This window comes from Rhinoderma darwinii, chromosome 13 (assembly GCF_050947455.1).
Source record: "Rhinoderma darwinii isolate aRhiDar2 chromosome 13, aRhiDar2.hap1, whole genome shotgun sequence".
NCBI classification, from domain to species: domain Eukaryota; kingdom Metazoa; phylum Chordata; class Amphibia; order Anura; family Rhinodermatidae; genus Rhinoderma; species Rhinoderma darwinii.
Window position 1 is genome coordinate 609593 of NC_134699.1, and position 13623 is coordinate 623215.

Below are 13623 nucleotides of genomic sequence, written 5' to 3' on the forward strand. Positions count from 1 at the left end.
GATGTAACTCAGGATCAGTACAGGATAAGTAATGTAATGTATGTACACAGTGACTCCACCTGCAGAATAGTGAGTGCAGCCCTGGAGTATAATACAGGATATAACTCAGGATCAGTACAGGATAGGTAATGTAATGTATGTACACAGTGACTCCACCAGCAGAATAGTGAGTGCAGCTCTGGAGTATAATACAGGATATAACTCAGGATCAGTACAGGATAAGTAATGTAATGTATGTACACAGTGACTCCACCAGCAGAATAGTGAGTGCAGCTCTGGGGTATAATACAGGATGTAACTCAGGATCAGTACAGGATAAGTAATGTATGTACACAGTGACTCCACCAGCAGAATAGTGAGTGCAGCCCTGGAGTATAATACAGGATGTAACTCAGGATCAGTACAGGATCAGTAATGTAATGTATGTACACAGTGACTCCACCAGCAGAATAGTGAGTGCAGCTCTGGGGTATAATACAGGATGTAACTCAGGACCAGTACAGGATAAGTAATGTAATGTATGTACACAGTGACTCCACCAACAGAATAGTGAGTGCAGCCCTGGAGTATAATACAGGATATAACTCAGGATCAGTACAGGATAAGTAATGTAATGTATGTACACAGTGACTCCACCAGCAGAATAGTGAGTGCAGCTCTGGGGTATAATACAGGATGTAACTCAGGATCAGTACAGGATAAGTAATGTATGTACACAGTGACTCCACCAGCAGAATAGCGAGTGCAGCTCTGGAGTATAATACTGGATATAACTCAGGATCAGTACAGGATAAGTAATGTAATGTATGTACACAGTGACCACCAGCAGAATAGTGAGTGCAGCTCTGGAGTATAATACAGGATGTAACTCAGGATCAGTACAGGATAAGTAATGTAATGTATGTACACAGTGACTGCACCAGCAGAATAATGAGTGCAGCTCTGGAGTATAATACAGGATGTAACTCAGGATCAGTACAGGATAAGTAATGTATGTACACAGTGACTCCACCAGTAGAATAGTGAGTGCAGCTCTAGAGTATAATACAGGATGTAACTCAGGATCAGTACAGGATAAGTAATGTAATGTATGTACACAGTGACTCCACCAGCAGAATAGTGAGTGCAGCTCTGGAGTATAATACAGGATGTAACTCAGGATCAGTACAGGAGAAGTAATGTAATGTATGCACACAGTGACTGCACCAGCAGAATAGTGAGTGCAGCTCTGGAGTATAATACAGGATATAACTCAGGATCAGTACAGGATAAGTAATGTAATGTATGTACACAGTGACTCCACCAGCAGAATAGTGAGTGCAGCTCTGGAGTATAATACATGATATAACTCAGGATCAGTACAGGATAAGTAATGTATGTACACAGTGACTCCACCAGCAGAATAGTGAGTGCAGCTCTGGAGTAGAATACAGGATATAACTCAGGATCAGCACAGGATAAGTAATGTAATGTATGTACACAGTGACTCCACCAGCAGAATAGTGAGTGCAGCTCTGGAGTATAATACAGGATGTAACTCAGGATCAGTACAGGAGAAGTAATGTAATGTATGCACACAGTGACTGCACCAGCAGAATAGTGAGTGCAGCTCTGGAGTATAATACAGGATATAACTCAGGATCAGTACAGGATAAGTAATGTAATGTATGTACACAGTGACCCACCAGCAGAATAGCGAGTGCAGCTCTGGAGTATAATACAGGATGTCACTCAGGATCAGTACAAGATATACAATGTGACTCCACCAGCATTCAGACGAGCGTGTCAGATTTGCACGCGTAAAAAATGCAGCGTTTTTTCCTACATTTCATGTCCATTGCGTGTGGATTGTGTTTTTCACGTCCGTAGAGAATTATTTTTTTTTTTTAATTCTCTGCATTTCTATGTAATTGATGCGTGAAACATGGACTGCACGCGGATGTCGTCCGTGTACTGTCCGTGGTTTTCACGCACCCATAGACTTCTATAGGTGACTAGGTATGCAAAAACGCACCTATAGGACATGCAATGAGTTTCATGCAACGGACACTCATGCGTGAAAACTTGCATGTCTGAATAGCCCCATTCAAATTAATGTGTCTGAAATGGCCCCCCATTGATTTCAATGAGCGGCAGAGGCGTCTTTTTTTCCAGGACGGCTTTCAGCCAATAGAGGGGGAAAAAAAGTGTCATGTTTTCTTGTCGCAGTTCTGTCTCTGAGCTCCCATTGCACACAATGGGAGGCAGAAAAACCTGTGGCGCTCAGTTGACACGCTCACTAAAAAGAGGTCTGAAAATACGGAGCGGTCTTCAAGGGAAAACCGCTCCTGATTTTCAGCTGTTTAAGCAAACTCGCGTTTTTCACGGCCGTTTTTTTAGCTGTTTTTCTATAGAGTCAATAAAAAACTGCTCCAGAAACTTCTCAAGAAGTGACATACACTTTTTACGGGGCGTCTTTACGCACCTTTTTTTTTTAAAACGGCCGCGTAAAAAAGCGGCCCATCGGAACAGAACGCAGTTTTTCCCATTGAAGTCAATGGGCAGATGTTTGGAGGCGTTCTGCTTCCAATATTTTGGCCTGGATCAAAAACACAGTTTTAATGCAATTTTTGCTCAGGTTTTTACGTCAGTCTTTGGCTATGTTCACACGGAGTATTTTGCCGAGTTTTTTGACGCGGTAACCGCGTCGCAAAACTCGGCAAAAACGGCCCTAAAATGCCTCCCATTGATTTCAATGGGAGGCGTCGGCGTCTTTTTCCCGCAAGCAGTAAAACTGCCTCGCGGGAAAAAGAAGCGACATGCCCTATCTTCGGGCGCACCCGCCTCCGACCTCCCATTGACTTCAATGGGAGGCAGAGAGAGCGTATTTTGCAGTGTTTTATGCCCGCGGCGCTCAATGGCCGCGGGCGAAAAACGGCGAGAAAATCGCCGCGAAAATCGGCGTGCAGGGAGAGGAAAATCTGCCTCAAACTTCCAAACGGAATTTTGAGGCAGATATTCCTCCTGCAAAATACTCCGTGTGAACATAGCCTTTTCTTTATACCTTTCCTTTGAATGCATTTCTGGATTTTGCATTAAAAAAATGCACCGAAAAGTAAGAGTGTGCGAGTGTGTGTGTGTGCGAGTGTGTGTGTGTGCGAGTGTGTGTGTGTTCGAGCGAGTGTGTGTGTGTGCGAGTGTGTGCGTGTGTGCGAGTGTGTGCGTGTGTGCGTGTGTGCGAGTGTGCGCGTGTGTGCGTGTGTGCGAGAGTGCGTGCGTGTGTGCGAGAGCGTGTGTGCGAGAGCGCGTGTGCGAGAGCGCGTGTGCGAGAGCGCGTATGCGAGAGCGCGTGTGCGAGAGCGCGTGTGCGAGAGCGCGTGTGCGAGAGCGCGTGTGCGAGAGCGCGTGTGCGAGAGCGCGTGTGCGAGAGCGCGTGTGCGAGAGCGCGTGTGCGAGAGCGCGTGTGCGAGAGCGCGTGTGCGAGAGCGCGTGTGCGAGTGCGCGTGTGCGAGTGCGCGTGTGCGAGTGCGAGTGTGCGAGTGTGTGTGTGCGAGTGTGTTCCTGGCCTTACAGGGAACATAAAAAGCTTCAAATTCTGTTGGAATTTCCACCAATATTCAGAAGAGTTAATGACCTCTTCTACCGCCATGTTACATACCAATCTGGCTGCAATTACGTCTCTCATGTGTGTGGGGGGGGGGGGGGTCACTCAGCTTTTCTGGGACTCTGTGCGGCCACTTTACAATCAGACAGATTTGACCTTCAGAATATGTGACACCTCCTGTGTGAGCACTAGCAGCAGTCACACCAGTTATCACACAGCTTTCCCCAGATCAGGTATAAATGACTAGATGGACAGAAGAGAACGACTTATTAGTTAGAGATGTTGGAATTATCAAAGAGAGAAATGTTTGGCAAGTGGTCAGTGACCATGGAATCAGAGGTGATCGCGGCCTGGAGTGAGGTCAGGTGTGGGGGGCTCAGGTGACCGCATGTCAGCGCTGAGAACGCAGGGGTCTCCCTGTTATCACCAGACGCCTTGTTACAGAGATGATCGCAGACATAGAACAGAAACCTCCACCTCTCCCAGTCATCCGGGTCCATAGCAACTCTGAGCGGCTGTCATTTACATGGGGGACCTGAGACAACCTCACGCCGGCAGCGGCTCAGCTTACACAAAGAACCGCGGCCGTGTCCAACGCTCCAGCAACGACCGCGCTCAGGGACATTGTCATGAAAAAGCCAAAACACAAGCCGCGCTCCCTTCTCCTGATAACCAGGCGCCCTGTGAGTGGAGAGCGTGCGCTGCGGCACAGCCAGCACCATCCACAACAGGGCTGTCCCGAGACCGAAACAGCCACATGAAGAATAGGGACGATGACACCCAACACTAGTGAGACACGGCACCCTGAGCCGTCACGGAAGAGCTGCCCCCGCAGGACCCCGAAATGTAACAAGCACTGGGAGAAAGGATGTACTCAAATAATGACTCCAGACAGCTAGCAAGCGAACACTGCCTTACATGACAGCCCCAAGAGCTGACAGTCGTCCGCCCCTTATGCAGCATCCCAAGAGCTGACAGTCATCCACCCCCTATGCAGCACCCCAAGAGCTGACAGTCATCCGCCCACTATGCAGCACCCCAAAAGCTGACAGTCATCCGCCCCCTATGCAGCACCCCAAGAGCTAACAGTCATCCGCCACGTATGCAGCACCCCAAGAGCTGACAGTCGTCCGCCCCCATTTCCAGAGCGGACACAGAAACTCTCAGCAATAGATTGATTAGTGAAGCGATGCACAAATTCATGCCGGGCCTCAGGAGATGATCGTCAATGCCAAAGCAATATAGAATGTGTATATAAGGAGGGGAGAGTATGTGTCTGTATATCAACTAATAACCTGTGAGTATATAGCTGTATTACATTCCATACAATAACAAAAATATCAAACAAAAAAGAAAATAGAAAATTATTACAGGGGGTGTATACATATAAGGTGTATAATACAGGGGGTGTATACATATAAGGTGTATATTACAGGGGGTGTATACATATAAGGTGTATATTACAGGGGGTGTATACATATAAGGTGTATAATACAGGGGGTGTATACATATAAGGTGTATATTACAGGGGGGTATATATAATGTGTATATTACAGGGGGGTATATATAATGTGTATATTACAGGGGGGTATATATAATGTGTATATTACAGGGGGGTATACATATAAGGTGTATATTACAGGGGGGGGGTATATATAATGTGTATATTACAGGGGGGGTATATATAATGTGTATATTACAGGGGGTGTATACATATAAGGTGTATATTACAGGGGGGTATATATAATGTGTATATTACAGGGGGTGTATACATATAAGGTGTATATTACAGGGGGTGTATACATATAAGGTGTAGATTACAGGGGGTGTATACATATAAGGTGTAGATTACAGGGGGTGTATACATATAAGGTGTATATTACAGGGGGTGTATACATATAAGGTGTATATTACAGGGGGTGTATACATATAAGGTGTATATTACAGGGGGTGTATACATATAAGGTGTATATTACAGGGGGTGTATACATATAAGGTGTATATTACAGGGGGTGTATACATATAAGGTGTATATTACAGGGGGTGTATACATATAAGGTGTATATTACAGGGGGTGTATATATAAGGTGTATATTACAGGGGGTGTATACATATAAGGTGTATATTACAGGGGGTGTATACATATAAGGTGTATATTACAGGGGGGGTATATATAATGTGTATATTACAGGGGGGTATATATAATGTGTATATTACAGGGGGGTATATATAATGTGTATATTACAGGGGGGTATATATAATGTGTATATTACAGGGGGGGTATATATCATGTGTATATTACAGGGGGGGGGTATATATGTGTATATTACAGGGGGGGTATATATGTGTATATTACAGGGGGGTATATATAATGTGTATATTACAGGGGGGTATATATGTGTATATTACAGGGGGGGTATATATAATGTGTATATTACAGGGGGGGTATATATGTGTATATTACAGGGGGGGTATATATAATGTGTATATTACAGGGGGGGTATATATAATGTGTATATTACAGGGGGGGTATATATAATGTGTATATTACAGGGGGGTATATATAATGTGTATATTACAGGGGGGGTATATATAATGTGTATATTACAGGGGGGGTATATATAATGTGTATATTACAGGGGGGGTATATATAATGTGTATATTACAGGGGGGGTATATAGAATGTGTATATTACAGGGGGGGTATATATAATGTGTATATTACAGGGGGGGGTATATATAATGTGTATATTACAGGGGGGGGTATATATAATGTGTATATTACAGGGGGGGTATATATAATGTGTATATTACAGGGGGGGTATATATAATGTGTATATTACAGGGGGGGTATATATAATGTGTATATTACAGGGGGGTATATATAATGTGTATATTACAGGGGGGGTATATATAATGTGTATATTACAGGGGGGGTATATATAATGTGTATATTACAGGGGGGTATATATAGTGTGTATATTACAGGGGGGTATATATAGTGTGTATATTACAGGGGGTATATATAGTGTGTATATTACAGGGGGTATATATAATGTGTATATTACAGGGGGGTATATATAATGTGTATATTACAGGGGGGGGTATATATGTGTATATTACAGGGGGGGTATATATGTGTATATTACAGGGGGGGTATATATAGTGTGTATATTACAGGGGGGGTATATATAATGTGTATATTACAGGGGGGTATATATCATGTGTATATTACAGGGGGGTATATATCATGTGTATATTACAGGGGGGTATATATAATGTGTATATTACAGGGGGTGTATATATAATGTGTATATTACAGGGGGGTATATATCATGTGTATATTACAGGGGGGGTATATATAATGTGTATATTACAGGGGGGGTATATATAATGTGTATATTACAGGGGGGTATATATAATGTGTATATTACAGGGGGGGTATATATCATGTGTATATTACGGGGGGGTATATATAATGTGTATATTACAGGGGGGGGTATATATAATGTGTATATTACAGGGGGGTATATATAATGTGTATATTACAGGGGGGGTATATATAATGTGTATATTACAGGGGGGTATATATAATGTGTATATTACAGGGGGGGTATATATAATGTGTATATTACAGGGGGGGTATATATAATGTGTATATTACAGGGGGGGTATATATAATGTGTATATTACAGGGGGTGTATACATATAATGTGTATATTACAGGGGGGGTATATATAATGTGTATATTACAGGGGGGTATATATGTGTATATTACAGGGGGGTATATATGTGTATATTACAGGGGGGGTATATATAATGTGTATATTACAGGGGGGGTATATATAATGTGTATATTACAGGGGGGGTATATATCATGTGTATATTACAGGGGGGGTATATATCATGTGTATATTACAGGGGGGGGTATATCATGTGTATATTACAGGGGGGGTATATATAATGTGTATATTACAGGGGGGTATATATAATGTGTATATTACAGGGGGGGGGTATATATAATGTGTATATTACAGGGGGGGTTATATATAATGTGTATATTACAGGGGGGGGTATATATGTGTATATTACAGGGGGGGTATATATAATGTGTATATTACAGGGGGGTATATATAATGTGTATATTACAGGGGGGGTATATATAATGTGTATATTACAGGGGGGGGGTATATATAATGTGTATATTACAGGGGGTATATATAATGTGTATATTACAGGGGGGGTATATATAATGTGTATATTACAGGGGGGGTATATATAATGTGTATATTACAGGGGGGGTATATAAGGTGTATATTACAGGGGGTATATATCATGTGTATATTACAGGGGGGGTATATATAATGTGTATATTACAGGGGGGGTATATATAATGTGTATATTACAGGGGGGGTTATATATAATGTGTATATTACAGGGGGGTATATATCATGTGTATATTACAGGGGGGTATATATCATGTGTATATTACAGGGGGGGTATATATGTGTATATTACAGGGGGGGTATATATAATGTGTATATTACAGGGGGGGTATATATAATGTGTATATTACAGGGGGGGTATATATAATGTGTATATTACAGGGGGGGTATATATAATGTGTATATTACAGGGGGGGTATATATAATGCGTATATTACAGGGGGGTATATATAATGTGTATATTACAGGGGGGGTATATATAATGTGTATATTACAGGGGGGGTATATATCATGTGTATATTACAGGGGGGGTATATATCATGTGTATATTACAGGGGGGGTATATCATGTGTATATTACAGGGGGGGTATATATAATGTGTATATTACAGGGGGGTATATATAATGTGTATATTACAGGGGGGGGTATATATAATGTGTATATTACAGGGGGGGTTATATATAATGTGTATATTACAGGGGGGGTATATATCATGTGTATATTACAGGGGGGGTATATATGTGTATATTACAGGGGGGGTATATATAATGTGTATATTACAGGGGGGGTATATATAATGTGTATATTACAGGGGGGGTATATATAATGTGTATATTACAGGGGGGGTATATAGAATGTGTATATTACAGGGGGGGTATATATAATGTGTATATTACAGGGGGGTATATATAATGTGTATATTACAGGGGGGTATATATAATGTGTATATTACAGGGGGGGGTATATATAATGTGTATATTACGGGGGGGTATATATAATGTGTATATTACAGGGGGGGTATATATAATGTGTATATTACAGGGGGGGGTATATATAATGTGTATATTACAGGGGGGGGTATATATAATGTGTATATTACAGGGGGGGTATATATAATGTGTATATTACAGGGGGGGTATATATAATGTGTATATTACAGGGGGTATATATCATGTGTATATTACAGGGGGGGTATATATGATGTGTATATTACAGGGGGGGTATATATAATGTGTATATTACAGGGGGGGTATATATAATGTGTATATTACAGGGGGGGTTATATATAATGTGTATATTACAGGGGGGGTATATATAATGTGTATATTACAGGGGGGGTATATATAATGTGTATATTACAGGGGGGGTTATATATAATGTGTATATTACAGGGGGGGTATATATAATGTGTATATTACAGGGGGGTATATATCATGTGTATATTACAGGGGGGGTATATATAATGTGTATATTACAGGGGGGGTTATATATAATGTGTATATTACAGGGGGGTATATATAATGTGTATATTACAGGGGGGGTATATATCATGTGTATATTACAGGGGGGGTATATATAATGTGTATATTACAGGGGGGTATATATAATGTGTATATTACAGGGGGGGTATATATAATGTGTATATTACAGGGGGGGTATATATAATGTGTATATTACAGGGGGGTATATATAATGTGTATATTACAGGGGGGGTATATATAATGTGTATATTACAGGGGGGGGTATATATAATGTGTATATTACAGGGGGGTATATATAATGTGTATATTACAGGGGGGGTATATATAATGTGTATATTACAGGGGGGTATATATAATGTGTATATTACAGGGGGGGTATATATAATGTGTATATTACAGGGGGGTATATATAATGTGTATATTACAGGGGGGGTATATATAATGTGTATATTACAGGGGGGGTATATATAATGTGTATATTACAGGGGGGGTATATATAATGTGTATATTACAGGGGGGGTATATATAATGTGTATATTACAGGGGGGGTATATATAATGTGTATATTACAGGGGGGGTATATATAATGTGTATATTACAGGGGGGTATATATAATGTGTATATTACAGGGGGTATATATAATGTGTATATTACAGGGGGGGGGTATATATAATGTGTATATTACAGGGGGGGTATATATAATGTGTATATTACAGGGGGGTATATAAGGTGTATATTACAGGGGGGGGTATATATCATGTGTATATTACAGGGGGGTATATATAATGTGTATATTACAGGGGGGGTTATATATAATGTGTATATTACAGGGGGGGTATATATAATGTGTATATTACAGGGGGGGTATATATGTGTATATTACAGGGGGGGTATATATAATGTGTATATTACAGGGGGGGTATATATAATGTGTATATTACAGGGGGGGGTATATATAATGTGTATATTACAGGGGGGGTATATATAATGTGTATATTACAGGGGGGGTATATATCATGTGTATATTACAGGGGGGGTATATATAATGTGTATATTACAGGGGGTATATATCATGTGTATATTACAGGGGGGGTATATATCATGTGTATATTACAGGGGGGGTATATATAATGTGTATATTACAGGGGGGGTTATATATAATGTGTATATTACAGGGGGGGTTATATATAATGTGTATATTACAGGGGGGTATATATCATGTGTATATTACAGGGGGGGTATATATAATGTGTATATTACAGGGGGGGTTATATATAATGTGTATATTACAGGGGGGTATATATGTGTATATTACAGGGGGGGTATATATAATGTGTATATTACAGGGGGGTTATATATAATGTGTATATTACAGGGGGGGTATATATAATGTGTATATTACAGGGGGGTATATATAATGTGTATATTACAGGGGGGTTATATATAATGTGTATATTACAGGGGGGGTATATATAATGTGTATATTACAGGGGGGTATATATAATGTGTATATTACAGGGGGGTTATATATAATGTGTATATTACAGGGGGGTTATATATAATGTGTATATTACAGGGGGGTATATATAATGTGTATATTACAGGGGGGGTATATATAATGTGTATATTACAGGGGGGGTATATATAATGTGTATATTACAGGGGGGGTATATATAATGTGTATATTACAGGGGGGTATATATAATGTGTATATTACAGGGGGTATATATAATGTGTATATTACAGGGGGGGGGGGGTATATATAATGTGTATATTACAGGGGGGGTATATATAATGTGTATATTACAGGGGGGGTATATAAGGTGTATATTACAGGGGGGGTTATATATAATGTGTATATTACAGGGGGGGGTATATATGTGTATATTACAGGGGGGGTATATATAATGTGTATATTACAGGGGGGTATATATAATGTGTATATTACAGGGGGGGTATATATAATGTGTATATTACAGGGGGGGTATATATAATGTGTATATTACAGGGGGGGGTATATATAATGTGTATATTACAGGGGGGGTATATATAATGTGTATATTACAGGGGGGGGTATATATCATGTGTATATTACAGGGGGGGTTATATATAATGTGTATATTACAGGGGGGGGTATATATCATGTGTATATTACAGGGGGGGTTATATATAATGTGTATATTACAGGGGGGGGGGTATATATAATGTGTATATTACAGGGGGGGTATATATGTGTATATTACAGGGGGGGTATATATAATGTGTATATTACAGGGGGGGTATATATAATGTGTATATTACAGGGGGGGTATATATAATGTGTATATTACAGGGGGGGTATATATAATGTGTATATTACAGGGGGGGTTATATATAATGTGTATATTACAGGGGGGGTATATATCATGTGTATATTACAGGGGGGGGTATATATGTGTATATTACAGGGGGGGTATATATCATGTGTATATTACAGGGGGGTATATATAATGTGTATATTACAGGGGGGGTATATATAATGTGTATATTACAGGGGGGGTATATATGTGTATATTACAGGGGGGGTATATATAATGTGTATATTACAGGGGGGGTATATATAATGTGTATATTACAGGGGGGGTATATATAATGTGTATATTACAGGGGGGGTATATATGTGTATATTACAGGGGGGGTATATATAATGTGTATATTACAGGGGGGGTATATATAATGTGTATATTACAGGGGGGGTATATATAATGTGTATATTACAGGGGGGGTATATATAATGTGTATATTACAGGGGGGGGTATATATAATGTGTATATTACAGGGGGGGTATATATAATGTGTATATTACATGGGGGGTATATATAATGTGTATATTACAGGGGGGGGTATATATAATGTGTATATTACAGGGGGGGTATATATAATGTGTATATTACAGGGGGGGGTATATATAATGTGTATATTACAGGGGGGGGTATATATAATGTGTATATTACAGGGGGGGGTATATATAATGTGTATATTACAGGGGGGGTATATATGTGTATATTACAGGGGGGGTATATATAATGTGTATATTACAGGGGGGGTATATATAATGTGTATATTACATGGGGGGTATATATAATGTGTATATTACAGGGGGGGGTATATATAATGTGTATATTACAGGGGGGGTATATATAATGTGTATATTACAGGGGGGGTCAGTTACAATGTAACAAGTTTACAGCTGCAGGAAGTTCCGGTAACTGCTCCGGGGGTGAGAGCTGCCGCCGCGGTGACCGGGCTGAGGACAGGGTGACAGCTCTGCCCCGGTACAAGCCCTGAACTTTCCAGTCACCACCCACCATGAGACCTCCTCCCGGTAAAGGGCAGTGCCCAGGCCGTACACCCGCCTGTTAGGAGAAGCCCCGGGGGACTCTGTACTCACGCAGCCGCCGCCGCTCCCTCCGCTCTTCGGCTCCTTTATCCCCGTACCGAACACTCCGCCATTTTCCTCGCTGTTTATTTAAATGGCAAACACTCCCCGGGCAGGGAGAGTTCCGTCCTACCGCGGCGACTCTTGGGAGATGTAGTGCGCAGTCTCAGCGCAGGCCCCTTCTGCCAGGGGCGTGGACTACATCCCCCGGCATGCCGTGCGGCACCGCCCCCAGCACCAGGGGGACAATGAAGGCTGGTGCTCAGCACTGGGGGGCTATTTATAGTAGGGGGCTGGATGGAGAGGAGGACGGGGGCGCCGTGCGGGCGGCTCCCCTCAGGTGAACTCCGGGCTCAGTGACAGTCTGCGAGCTGGGCTGAGGCCGACAGTCAGCAGGGTGGGGGAAGGATTACCAGCTGACTCCAGGTCACCGGGGACAGAGGGTCCACTACTCCGCTTAGCGGCCTCTACCACACCCAACTGACGGCTGCTCCCAGCGGAGAGGTTCTGCGGCAGCTGAAGCAATATACTGTATATATAACTGCAGCCCCCATACTGACAGCTGCTTCCATCTAAGAGGTTCTGCGGCAGCTGAAGCAATATACTGTATATATAACTGCAGCCCCCATACTGACAGCTGCTTCCATCTAAGAGGTTCTGCGGCAGCTGCAGCCATATACTGTATATGTGATAATGACTGCAGCCCCCATACAGACACCTGGCTCCTAGAAAAGAGGTTCATGGGCAGCTGCAGCCCTATTTTGTATATATACATGTCTGTAGCCCCTATACCAACATCTGCTCCCAGCAAAGAGGTTGTGAGGCAGCTGCAGTCCTCAGTGAGTCCTGGATGTTACACTCCAGATATCAACTCCCCAGTGACAACATTCTATTTATCATGTCATATTTCTCCCCC

The 13623-nt window shown here is 41.5% G+C and overlaps 1 protein-coding gene across 6 annotated transcripts in view; it reads right to left on the reverse strand.

Annotated features, from left to right (window-relative positions):
• The window catches only part of NCOA3 (nuclear receptor coactivator 3), an 86336-nt gene that overhangs the window by 32509 nt on the left and 40204 nt on the right, over positions 1-13623 (reverse strand). Inside the window, exon 1 of one of the 6 annotated variants that reach the window (XM_075846922.1) lies at positions 12720-12825. The exons of the other annotated variants lie outside the window; for them this stretch is intronic. The gene's annotated coding sequence lies outside the window, so the exon portion shown is untranslated. Of the gene's footprint in view, positions 1-12719; positions 12826-13623 lie in introns of those variants that run through there. 6 annotated transcript variants of the gene reach the window in all.